Here is a 12,463-nt window from a genome sequence, read left to right as displayed (position 1 = left end):
CGCTGGGCATGCCCCCTCAGTGATGAAAACGGGGCGTGGCTCGCGATCACAGGTCCTCCCGTGAAACCACGCCCCTTTTCTTAGGCCATGCCCCTTTTTCGGGGGCGCGAAAACAAAGGAAACAAAGAAGTTGGGAGGTATGGTTTCTGTATTGCAGCACGCTCATAATAAATAGCCAACAAAGGGCCTAATTCAGAGCTGATCGTAGCAGCAAATTTGTTAGCAGTTGGGCAAAACCATGAGCCTAATTCAGACCTGATCTGTGCTGTGCGAAAACAGCAGCCGATCAGGTCTGAACTGCGCAGGTGCCGCCGCTGTCTGACTGTTTCATAAGTACAAAATGTATTTATGTATTCACCAGTTGTTGCAGCTTGACCCTGTCACCGCACTTGGGGGATTAGCCCCTTGGGCTAGCTGTATGTGCTGGAGTGTGAGTGAAGCTGGATGGCCTAATAATGCTACTCTTCATGAAGGCCGCAGTGATAGTAAGAAACTGATGCTGCAGTGGAAGTCAGAAGGACAGATGCAGGCTGGCAGGATGGATTTGCCTTTCACAGAGGTGCTGGAACTGTATGCCAGGTTGCACAATTGGTATGGGCAGCGACGTATACTGAGACAGAAGGATGGGATAGCTGGAGCAGGCTGCTGACAAATAATGCAACAGTTGCAAGAACACACTGGAACAGAATGCCGTGAAGCAATACTGGAGCAGGTTCCCAGAATATACTGAAACAGAATGCTGTGAAGCATTACACAACCAGGAGCCAGGGTGCTAGTGGTAAATGTATTATAGCGGCACACATTGTGCCGCTATAACACTTCCTCCTTCACCTCATTATCGAGGCGAAGTAGGAAGGGACATAAACAACATGTATTAACATATTGTCTGCCACCTCCGGCAATGCCTCCCCTGAGCGCATCAGCTCAGTGCTGATGCGCTGTGTCTCCTTCCCGGCCAGCTCCAGTGTGAATTTGTGGGATTTCACTACTCACACAAGGGCCCTCATTCCGAGTTGTTCACTCGCTAGCTGCTTTTAGCAGCAGTGCAAACGCTAAGCCGCCACCCCTTGGGAGTGTATCTTAGCATAGCAGAAGTGCGAATGAAAGGATCGCAGTGCAGCTACAAAAAAAGATTGTGCAGTTTCAGAGTAGCTCGAGACCTACTCCTACCTTGCGATCACTTCAGACTATTTATTTCCTGTTTCTGCTGCGGGGTACACTGGGCTCCACAAGTCTGGACAATGGGGTTTAGAGTAGGATCTTGATCCGAGGCACCAACAGACTCAAAGCTTTGACTGTTCCCAGAATGCACAGCGCCACCTCCTATATCACCACGCCTCCCAGCACAGGAGCTCAGTTTGTCAGTTGGTGCTGCAGTAAGCAGGCACTTAACAGAGGGGCTGCACCAAGCAGCCCTGAGAAAAGCTTTTAATGAGGTAAAAAGTGAAGACTTCAAGGGCAGCAGCGGTGGTAAATGTCTTCTGACATTCTCTGCTGCAGCTCCAGCTCTCCCCAGCGGCGCTGTAAACTCCAGAGCCCTGGTTGCCGGGTACCTACAGCGGAGGCTCCGGTTTTCTTCATGTTAGACACACACGGCTGGGGCTCTCCAGGATCGCGGGGCCGCGCTTCGGGAGGTGGTAAGTGGTTCCTGCTTGCGGGACCCGGTCTTTATCACGATCCTGCGCGGTCAGTGGGAGGCGGGCCGCGTGCGCTGGCGGTGGACACTGTGGCAGTACAGGCAATCCCACTAGATCACCAGGGCATGGGCGCAGGTCGGGTTTTCTCTCTAAACCACTTCTTATATCGCCCACAGTACCCGGTGGTTTTGCCAGCAAGGGGGATAAGCCTTAGACCTGAAGCCCCTCCCCCAGCCCCAGGGCGCCATTTCCCGCAAGTGTTCCCGCCCTGGAGCTGCATATCTGTCTTTTCCTCACTCCCAGTCAGTGTCTGCGGCGCAATTATCCCTCAGCTCACTGTTCCTGGGACTGCTTGGGCAAATCCTCCTATGTAAAGCCGCCTGGTTGTCAGCGCTGTGCCTTTACATGACACTTAAGTATTCTACCTGCCTTTTTAGTCAGTGATAGTTAGGAAAGAGTGCATTTAGTCAGGGTTTTATAGTACAATTACCCTGTGATATACATCCAGTTCTTACTGTGTACTGTTATATCTACTGTTATATAGCTGTGTAAGCTAGTCCAGTGCATTATTATTGTCTGTAATAACCTCTGCATTGTACAAACTGTGACCTGTGCAGTGGCGTAACTAGAAATTTTTCTCCCCCAAGCCAAAAAAATCCTTCGGCGCCCCCCCCCATAACCCCCATAATTGGCACTAGTAAAGGGACAAATATGCGCGCGCCGTAGGCGTGCGCCGCCAAAAAGGGTGTGTGGCTTCGTTGAAATGGGCGTGGCTTTGCGTAAAGGGGCGTGGCATTGCAGGAAAAGACTACCTTATACCCCAGTTTTGCACCTGCACGCCCAGATGTTAGCCACCACAGGAAAGAAAAATAATCCTGATTCATGCCCCTTACATTATTTGTCATTTCTCAAACGTCCTAGTGGATGCTGGGGACTCCGTAAGGACCATGGGGAATAGCGGCTCCGCAGGAGACTGGGCACAGCTAAGAAAGAATTAGGACTACCTGGTGTGCACTGGCTCCTTCCACTATGACCCTCCTCCAGACTTCAGTTAGAATCCTGTGCCAGGCCGAGCTGGATGCACACTAGGGGCTCTCCTGAGCTCCTAGAAAGAAAGTATATGTTAGGTTTTTTATTTTACAGTGAGATCTGCTGGCAACAGACTCACTGCAGCGAGGGACTAAGGGGAGAAGAAGCGAACCTACCTAACTGGTGCAGTGGCGGAACAAGCAAGCGGTGGGCCCAGGTGCGACAAAATGCTTTGGGCCCCCCCCCCCATCCAAGTCCACCCCGGGGGCAGTGCGCGCCGTAGGCGCGCGCAAAAATACATAGTGGCGTGGCTTCGTGGGGAAGGGGTGTGGCCACAAAATAATACCAACACAGTAGTCTCCATTATTCAAATTACGCCGCACAGTAGCACCACTACACCAGGTAGAGACCCTTTTACACCTTACAGCGAACAGATTCCTCTTTTTACACATTACAGCAGACAGCGTGCCCTTTTTACACATAACGGCAGACAGCGTGCCCTTTTTACACATAACGGCAGACCGCGTGCCCTTGTTACACATTACGGCAGACAGCGTGCCCTTTTTACACATTACGGTAGACAGCGTGCCCTTGTTACACATTACGGCAGACAGCGTGCCCTTGTTACACATTACGGCAGACAGCGTCCCCATTTTTACACATTACGGCAGGCAGATTCCTCCTTTTTACACATAGCAGCAGGCAGATTCCCCATTTTTACACATAGCGTCAGGCAGCCCCCCTTTTTTACACATTACGGCAGGCAGATTCCCCATTTTTACACATAGCGTCGGGCAGATTACCCCTTTTTACACATAACGGCAGACCGCGTGCCCTTGTTACACATTACGGCAGACAGCGTGCCCTTTTTACACATTACGGCAGACAGCGTGCCCTTGTTACACATTACGGCAGACAGCGTCCCCATTTTTACACATTACGGCAGGCAGATTCCCCTTTTTACACATAGTGGCAGGCAGTCCCCCATTTTTACACATTGCGTCGGGCAGATTACCCCTTTTTACACATAGCGGCAGGCAGTCCCCCATTTTTACACATTGCGGCAGGTAGTCCCCCCTTTTTACACATTGCGGCAGGCAGTTCCCCCTTTTTACACATTGCGGCAGGCAGTCCCCCTTTTTTACACATTGCGGCAGGTAGTCCCCCCTTTTTACACAGTGCGGCAGGCAGTCCCCCCTTTTTACACATTGCGGCAGGTAGTCCCCCCTTTTTACACATTGCGGCAGGCAGTCCCCCCTTTTTACACAGTGCGGCAGGCAGTCCCCCCTTTTTACACAGTGCGGCAGGCAGTCCCCCCTTTTTACACATTGCGGCAGGTAGTCCCCCCTTTTTACACATTGCGGCAGGCAGTCCCCCCTTTTTACACATTGTGGCAGGCAGTCCCCCCTTTTTACACATTGCGGCAGGTAGTCCCCCCTTTTTACACATTGCGGCAGGCAGTCCCCCCTTTTTACACAGTGCGGCAGGCAGTCCCCCCTTTTTACACATTGCGGCAGGTAGTCCCCCCTTTTTACACATTGCGGCAGGCAGGCACAAGAAAGAAAGAAGGAAAGAAAAAGAAAGAAAGAAAGAAAGAAAGAAAGAAAGAAAGAAAGAAAGAAAGAAAGAAAGAAAGAAAGAAAGAAAGAAAGAAAGAAAGAAGAATTATACTTACCCTCAGGCTCCTCGGTGCAGCTGCGTCAGACGACGATTCCCGGGCAGTAGAGGAGGTGGAGGAGGGAGCCGGAGGACGGAGCCGCAGCAGCGCTTTGTTACTGGTGGAGGCACTGCTGCTGCTGCCCCTCTGCTTCCCTATAGGCTGTTCTCGGAAGACAGCCTATAGGGAAGCAGAGGAGCAGCAGCAGCAGCGCCTCCACCAGTAACAAAGCGCTGCTGCGGCTCCGTCCTCCGGCTCCCTCCTCCTTCCCCCGTCTGTACCGCTGCTCAGCTCCTATCTCCGGGCGGCTGTGCGCTGCGGGCAGCGGTTGCCTGCAGCGCACAGCTGCATGTAATGAGTCAGTTTGACTCATTACATGCTTGGGCCCCTGGACAGAGGCGGGCCCCAGTGCAGTGCACTGCCTGCACTGCCGGTAGTTCCGTCTCTGAACTGGTGGTAGCTTGGGCTTCTTAGGCTACTGGACACCATTAGCTCCAGAGGGATCGACCGCATGGAACCGGCCATTGGTGTTCGGTCCCGGAGCCGCGCCGCCGGCCCCCTTACAGAGCCAGAAGCAAGAAGAAATCCGGAAAATCGGCGGCAGAAGACATCAGTCTTCACCAAGGTAGCGCACAGCACTGCAGCTGTGCGCCATTGCTCCTCATACACACTTCACACTCCGGTCACTGAGGGTGCAGGGCGCTGGGGGGGGGCGCCCTGAGAAGCAATAAATACACCTTGGCTGGCAAATATATCACAATATATAGCCCCAGAGGATATATATGTGATAAATACCCCTGCCAGAATCCATAAAAAAGCGGGAGAAAAGTCCGCGAAAAAGGGGCGGAGCTATCTCCCTCAGCACAATGGCGCCATTTTCTCTTCACAGTGCAGCTGGAAGACAGCTCCCCAGGCTCTCCCCTGTAGTTTTCAGGCTCAAAGGGTTAAAAAGAGAGGGGGGGGGGCACTAAATTTAGGTGCAATATTGTTTATACAAGCAGCTTTTGGGGGGAAAAATCACTCAGTTATAGTATTATTCCCTGCATTATATAGCGCTCTGGTGTGTGCTGGCATACTCTCTCTCTGTCTCCCCAAAGGACTTTGTGGGGTCTTGTCCTCAGTCAGAGCATTCCCTGTGTGTGTGCTGTGTGTCGGTACGGCTGTGTCGACATGTGGGATGAGGAAGGTTACGTGGAGGTGGAGCAGAGGCCGATAAATGGGATGTCGTCCCCTGTGGGGCCGACACCAGAGTGGATGGATAAGTGGAAGGTATTAAACGACAATATCAACTCCTTACAAGGCTGGATGACGTAAAACAGCTGTGGGTCAGCCGGCTTCTCAGCCCGCGCCTGCCCAGGCGTCTCAAAGGCCATCAGGGGCTCAAAAAAGCGCCCGTTACCTCAGATGGCAGACACAGATGTCGACACGGAGTCTGACTCCAGTGTCGACGAGATTGAGACATATACACAATCCACTACGAACATCCGTTACATGATCTCGGCAATAAAAAATGTGTTACGCATTTCTGACATGAACCCAAGTACCACATAAAAGGGGTTTTATTTTTGGGGAGAAAAAGCAGCCAGTGTTTTGTTCCCCCATCAGATGAATGAATGAAGTGTGTAAAGTAGCGTGGGTTCCCCCAATAAGAAACTGGTAATTTCTAAAAAGTTACTGATGGCGTACCCTTTCCCGCCAGAGGATAGGTCACGTTGGGAGATATCCCTTAGGGTGGCTAAGGCGCTCACACGTTTGTCAAAAAAGGTGGCACTGCCGTCTTAGGGTACGGCCACCTTGAAGGAGCCTGCTGATAAAAAGCAGGAGACTATCCTGAAGTCTGTATATACACACTCAGGTTATATACTGAGACCTGCAATCGCCTCAGCATAAATAGTGCTGCTGCAGCGTGGTCTGATACCCTGTCAGATAATAATAATACTCTAAGACAGGGAAAATAGTTTGCTAACATAGAGCATATTAAAGACGTTGTCTTATATATAAAGGATGCACAGAGGGATATTTGCCGGCTGGCATCCAGAATTAATGCAATGTCCATTCTGCCAGGAGGGTATTAGAAACCCGGCAGTGGACAGGTGATGCTGCCTATAAAAGGCACATGGAGACAGGTGCAGTAGGGGCGCGTCTCGGGAACTTCAGGGACCAGTGGGTTTGCCCACAGGTGGATCCCTAGGTTCTGCAAATAGTATCACAGGGATACAGGCTGGAGTTCGAGGTGACTCCCCCTCGCCGTTACCTCACCTCAGCCTTGCCTGCTGCCCTCGGAGAAAGGTAGTACTGGCGGCAATTCACAAGCTGCACTTCCAGCAGGTGAAATCTAGGTACCCCTCCTTCAACAAGGCCGTGGTTACTATTCCAAAATGTTGTGGTACCGAAACCAGACGGTTCGGTGAGACCCATTCTAAAATTGAAAGCCTTGAACACTTATATACGAAGGTTCAAGTTCGAAATGGAATCGCTCAGGGCGATTATTGCAAGCCTGGAGGGTATCACTGGACATCAAGGATGCTTACCTGCATGTCCCTATTTACCCTTTTCACCAGGAGTACCTCAAAATTGTGGTACAGGATTATCATTACCAATTCCAGACGTTGCCGTTGGTCTGTCCCCGGCACCGAGGTATTTACCAAGGTAATGGCCGAAATAATTATCCCGTACTTGGACGATCTTCTTATAAAGGCGAGGTCCAGGGAGCAGTTGTTCGGCGGAGTAGCACTATATCGGGAAGTGCTACAACAGCACGGCTGAATTCTGAATATTCCAAAGTCGCAGCTGGTTCCTACGACGCGTCTACTGTTCCTGAGTATGGTTCTGGACACAGAACAGGATAAAAAGGGTTTCTCCCGGAGGAGAAGTCCAAGGAGTTGTCGTCTCTAGACAGAGACCTCCTAATACGTATACAGGTGTCGGTGCATCAATGCACGCGAGCCCTGGGAAGGATGGTAGCTTCTTACGAAGAAATTCCATTCGCCAGGTCCCATTCAAGGATTTTCCAGTGGGATCTGTTGGACATGTGGTCCGGGTCGCATCTTCAGATGCATCGGCGGATAACCCTGTCTCCAAGGGCCAGGGTGTCGTTGTTGTGGTGGCTGCAGAGTGCTCATCTTCTAGGGGGCCGCAGATTCGGCATACAGGACTGGGTCCTGGTGACCACGGATGCCAGCCTTCGAGGCTGGGGGGCAGTCACACAGGGAAGAAACTTCCAAGGCTATGGAAAAGTCAGGAGACTTCCCTACACATAAATATTCTGGAACTAAGGGCCATTTACAATGCCCTAAGTCAGGCTAGACCCCTGCTTCAACACCGGCCGGTGCTGATCCAGTCAGACAACATCACGGCGGTCGCTCATGTACACGACAGGGCGGCACAAGAAGCAGGATGGCGATGGCAGAAGCCACAAGGATTCTCCGATGGGCGGAAAATCATGTGTTAGCACTGTCAGCAGTGTTCATTCCCGGAGTAGACAACTGAGAAGCAGACTTTCTCAGAAGACACGACCTCCACCCGGGAGAGTGGGGACTTCATCCAGAAGTCTTCCAAATGATTGTACACCGTTGGGAAAGGCCACAGGTGGACATGATGGCGTCCCGCCTCAACTAAAAGTTACAAAGATATTGCGCCAGGTCAAGGACCCTCAGGCGATAGCTGTGGACGCTCTGGTAACCCCGTGGGTGTACCAGTCGGTGTATGTGTTCCCTTCTCTGCCTCTCTTACCCAGGGTAATGAGAATAATAATAAGGAGAGGAGTAAGAACTATACTCATTGTTCCGGGTTGGCCAAGAAGAGCTTGGTAACCAGAACTCCAAGAAATGATCTCAGAGGACCTATGGCCTCTGCCACTCAGACAGGACCTGCTGCAGCAGGGGGCCTGTCTGTTTCAAGACGTACCGCGGCTGCGTTGACGGCATGGCGGTTGAACGCCGGATCCTGAAGGAAAAGGGAATTCCGGAGGAAGTTATCCCTACGCTATTTAAAGCTAGGAAAGAAGTGAACGCTAACCATTATCACCGCATATGGCGGAAATATGTTGCGTACTGTGAGGCCAGGAAGGCCCCAAGGGAGAGATTTCAGCTAGGTCGATTTCTGCACTTCCTACAGTCAGAGGTGACTATGGGCCTACAATTGGGTTCCATTAAGGTCCAGATTTCGGCTCTATCGATTTTCTTCCAAAATGGAACTGGCTTCACTGCCTGAAGTTCAGACATTGTCAAGGGAGTGCTGCATATTCAGCCTCCTTTTGTGCCTCCAGTGACACCGTGGGACCTCAACGTGGTGTTGGGTTTCCTAAAGTCAAAACCGTGGATTTAAAATATCTCACGTGGAAAGTGGTCATGCTTTTGGCCTTGGCTTCGGCAAGGCGGGTGGCAAAATTGGCGGCTTTGTCATGCAAAAGCCCCTATTGGATTTTCCATATGGATAGGGCAGAATTGAGGACTAGTCCCCAGTTTCTTCCTAAGGTGGTATCAGCTTTTCACTTGAACCAACCTATCGTAGTGCCTGCGGCTACTAGGGACTTGGAGGACTCCAAGTTACTGGATGTAGTCAGGGCCTTGAAAATGTATGTTTCCAGGACGGCTGGAGTTAGGAAGACTGACTCGCTGTTTATCCTGTATGCACCAAACAAGATGGGTGCTCCTGCTTCAAAGCAGACTATTGCTCGCTGGATTTGTAGCACAATTCAGCTTGCGCATTCTGTGGCTGGCCTGCCGCAGCCTAAATCTGTAAAAGCCCATTCCACGAGGAAAGTGGGCTCTTCTAGGGCGGCTGCCCGAGGGGTCTCGGCTTTACAACTTTGCCAAGCTGCTACTTGGTCAGGGGCAAACACGTTTGCAAAATTCTACAAATTTGATACCCTGGCTGAGGAGGACCTTGAGTTCTCTCATTCGGTGCTGCAGAGTCATCCGCACTCTCCCGCCCGTTTGGGAGCTTTGGTATAATTCCCATGGTCCTTACGGAGTCCCCAGCATCCACTAGGACGTTAGAGAAAATAAGATTTTACTTACCGGTAAATCTATTTCTCGTAGTCCGTAGTGGATGCTGGGCGCCCGTCCCAAGTGCGGACTGTCTGCAATACTTGTATATAGTTATTGTTAACTAAAAGGGTTATGGTTGAGCCATCTGTTGAGAGGCTCTGTTATGTTCATACTGTTAACTGGGTATAATATCACGAGTTATACGGTGTGATTGGTGTGGCTGGTATGAGTCTTACCCGGGATTCAAAATCCTTTCCTTATTGTGTCAGCTCTTCCGGGCACAGTATCCTTACTGAAGTCTGGAGGAGGGTCATAGTGGGAGGAGCCAGTGCACACCAGGTAGTCCTAATTCTTTCTTAGCTGTGCCCAGTCTCCTGCGGAGCCGCTATTCCCCATGGTCCTTACGGAGTCCCCAGCATCCACTACGGACTACGAGAAATAGATTTACCGGTGAGCAAAATCTTATTTTTTCCTCCTTATAGTAATGCCCAGTATACATTATTCCACATACTGCAATGGCCTTAGCCATTATGCCACACACAATAATGCACATGACACAATATGCACACACTGTAATGCCCCCGACACATTATGCCACACACCGTAATGCCTGTGACACATTATGACAGGAATCGCAATGCCCGTTATACATTATGCTACACACTGCAATGCCCCTGATACATTATAGCACATACAATGTCTGTGACACAGTATGACACACACCACAATGATCCTGAGACATTATACCACATACCACAATGCCCGTGATATAGTATACAACACACCGTAATGCCTGACACATTATGACACACACCGCAATGTCCGTGATACATAATGCCACACACCGTAATGCCCATTACACATTAAGTTCTACAGTAAGGCTTCTAATTACTTTTAAATTACCTGCTCGTTGCCAGGGGTTTCATGCTCTTGGTTCCATGCACAGTGCCAGGGGTTTTCATGCTCAGGGTGTCATGCTCGTTGCCAGGGGTTTCATGCACTGGGTGTCATGCTCGTTGCCAGCGGTTTCATGCTCTTGGTTCCATGCACAGTGCCAGGGGTTTTCATGCTCAGGGTGTCATGCTCGTTGCCAGGGGTTTAGTGCACTGGGTGTCATGCTCATTGCCAGGGGTTTCATGCACTGGGTGTCATGCTTGTTGCCAGGGGTTTCATGCACTGGGTGTCATGCTCGTTGCTAGGGGGTAGTGCTTGTTGCTAGGGCCATGCTCCCAGTGCCACATATGCCCCCAGTGCCAGATATTCCCCCACAGTGCCAGGTATATGCCCCCAGTGCCAGATATTCCCCCACAGTGCCAGGTACATGCCCCCAGTGCCACATATACCCCCCCCCCCCAGTGCCACATATGCCCCCTCAGTGCCTGCTCCCCCCAGTGCCAAATATTCCCCCACAGTGCCACATATGCCCCCTCAGTGCCTGCTCCCCCCAGTGCCAGATATTCCCCCACAGTGCCAGGTATATGCCCCCAGTGCCAGATATTCCCCCACAGTGCCAGGTATATGCCCCCAGTGCCAGATATTCCCCCACAGTGCCACATATGCCCCCTCAGTGCCTGCTCCCCCAAGTGCCAAATATTCCCCCACAGTGCCAGGTATATGCTCCCAGTGCCAGATATTCCCCCACAGTGCCAGGTATATGCCCCCAGTGCCAGATATTCCCCCACAGTGCCTGCTCCCCCCCCCCCCCCCCCGCTCCTTTGTGTTGGAGGGACACGGAGCGCATAGCGCGCCTCTCCTGTGTCCCTCCTGGCTCTCCTGCCGGTCTAATAAAGGAAGTGCCGGTTCGTGAGCCAATCAGAGCTCACGAACGGCACTTCCTTTATTAGACCGGCCGGAGAGCCAGGGAGGGACACAGGAGAGGCGCGCGATGTGCGCTCCGTGTCCCTCCTTACAGCAGCGGAGGGAAGGAGACCGCAGATTGACATGCGGACGCTCGTCCGCATGTCAATCTGTGCAAAGTCAGTGGCGCCCCCGCAGCCCCTCGCCCCCAAGCCACCGCGAGGACTGCGGGGGCAGTAGTTACGCCACTGCTTCTGTGTGTGCATTTGATAGCTGAGTGTTGTCCATCTCGTGTCTTTCACTCAACTTGCTATCCCTATATTCTATAACCTGAGGGGGCTTGGTGCGTCAGGTGTTATCTACTATAGGATTTTCACAAAGATATACTGTATTACGTATTTTTCTCTGTGATTTAGTCACCATATCTCTCCTTTATCTCTGCTAGTGCTGACTACACTGCGCAGGGGTTTGGGTTTGGGATATTGTGCTGCTGATAATTGTACTGGGTTACCTCATACTGCAAGTTATATCATGTCTGCTTCTGAGGGTAATGGTTCTGGGGCGGAACACACTGCTGGTGTTGCTGAAGCCACAGGCACATATGAGGAGAATATAGCAGCTGAGGGCTCTGGTTCTGGGGGCTCCTTGCCCCCCCAGTGGGACTGTGGCAACGGAGGCACATACTGACCCACCGTGGGATGCTTTTCCCACGCTCCTGCATATGCTAGTTCATAAACTAACACCCCCTATGGGACCCCCAATGCCGGTACAACCGTATGTGGGCCCTGCAGCTAACCCGCTGTGGGCGGACGATTTATCTGCTCAATTAAAGAAGTTGAACCAGTCCTTGACTACTAAAAAGTCTGACCAACGCTCGCCTAAGTCCAAGAGGTCCTCTAAGCGAGCGCTCGTCTCCTCACAATCCACTGCTGTCACTGACACCTCGTCTGATGAGGACGGCACTTACACTGACCCCACAGGTTCTGACTCAGATACGGCTGATGGGGAGGGTAGTTCACATGTGGATGTTCCTGACCTTGTGGAGGTTATTAAGTTAATTCTGCAGATTACGGATGATCCCGAGCCATCCGTGCCTCCTAAGAAACCAGATAGGTTCAAGCGTCAGAAGGTGGTTAAACAGGTTTTACCTCACTCTGATCACCTAGTGGATATACGTCAGGAACCCTGGGAAAACCCGGGTACGAAGTTTGTGCCTCAAAAGAAGATGCTGACTCGCTATCCCCTCACGCCAGAGCTGTCTAAGAATTGGGAAACACCTCCTCCAGTGGACGCACATGTGGCTAGGATGGTGGTTTCCTCAGCTCTACCTGTCACTACCGTCACGTCTCTGA

The 12,463-nt window shown here is 51.6% G+C and overlaps 1 long non-coding RNA gene across 1 annotated transcript in view; it reads left to right on the top strand.

Annotated features, from left to right (window-relative positions):
• Nucleotides 1-1,378: 1,378 nt before the first annotated feature.
• Nucleotides 1,379-12,463, top strand: part of LOC135050984 (uncharacterized) — a 73,509-nt gene continuing 62,424 nt past the window's right edge. The window contains exon 1 of the long non-coding RNA XR_010241971.1: nucleotides 1,379-1,637. This is a non-coding gene — a long non-coding RNA (uncharacterized LOC135050984). The remainder of the gene's footprint in view (nucleotides 1,638-12,463) is intronic.

Source organism: Pseudophryne corroboree, chromosome 2 (assembly GCF_028390025.1).
Source record: "Pseudophryne corroboree isolate aPseCor3 chromosome 2, aPseCor3.hap2, whole genome shotgun sequence".
In the NCBI taxonomy this organism is placed as follows: domain Eukaryota; kingdom Metazoa; phylum Chordata; class Amphibia; order Anura; family Myobatrachidae; genus Pseudophryne; species Pseudophryne corroboree.
The sequence above is the reverse complement of the archived record's forward strand: the minus strand, read 5'-3'. Positions and strand labels throughout refer to the sequence as shown.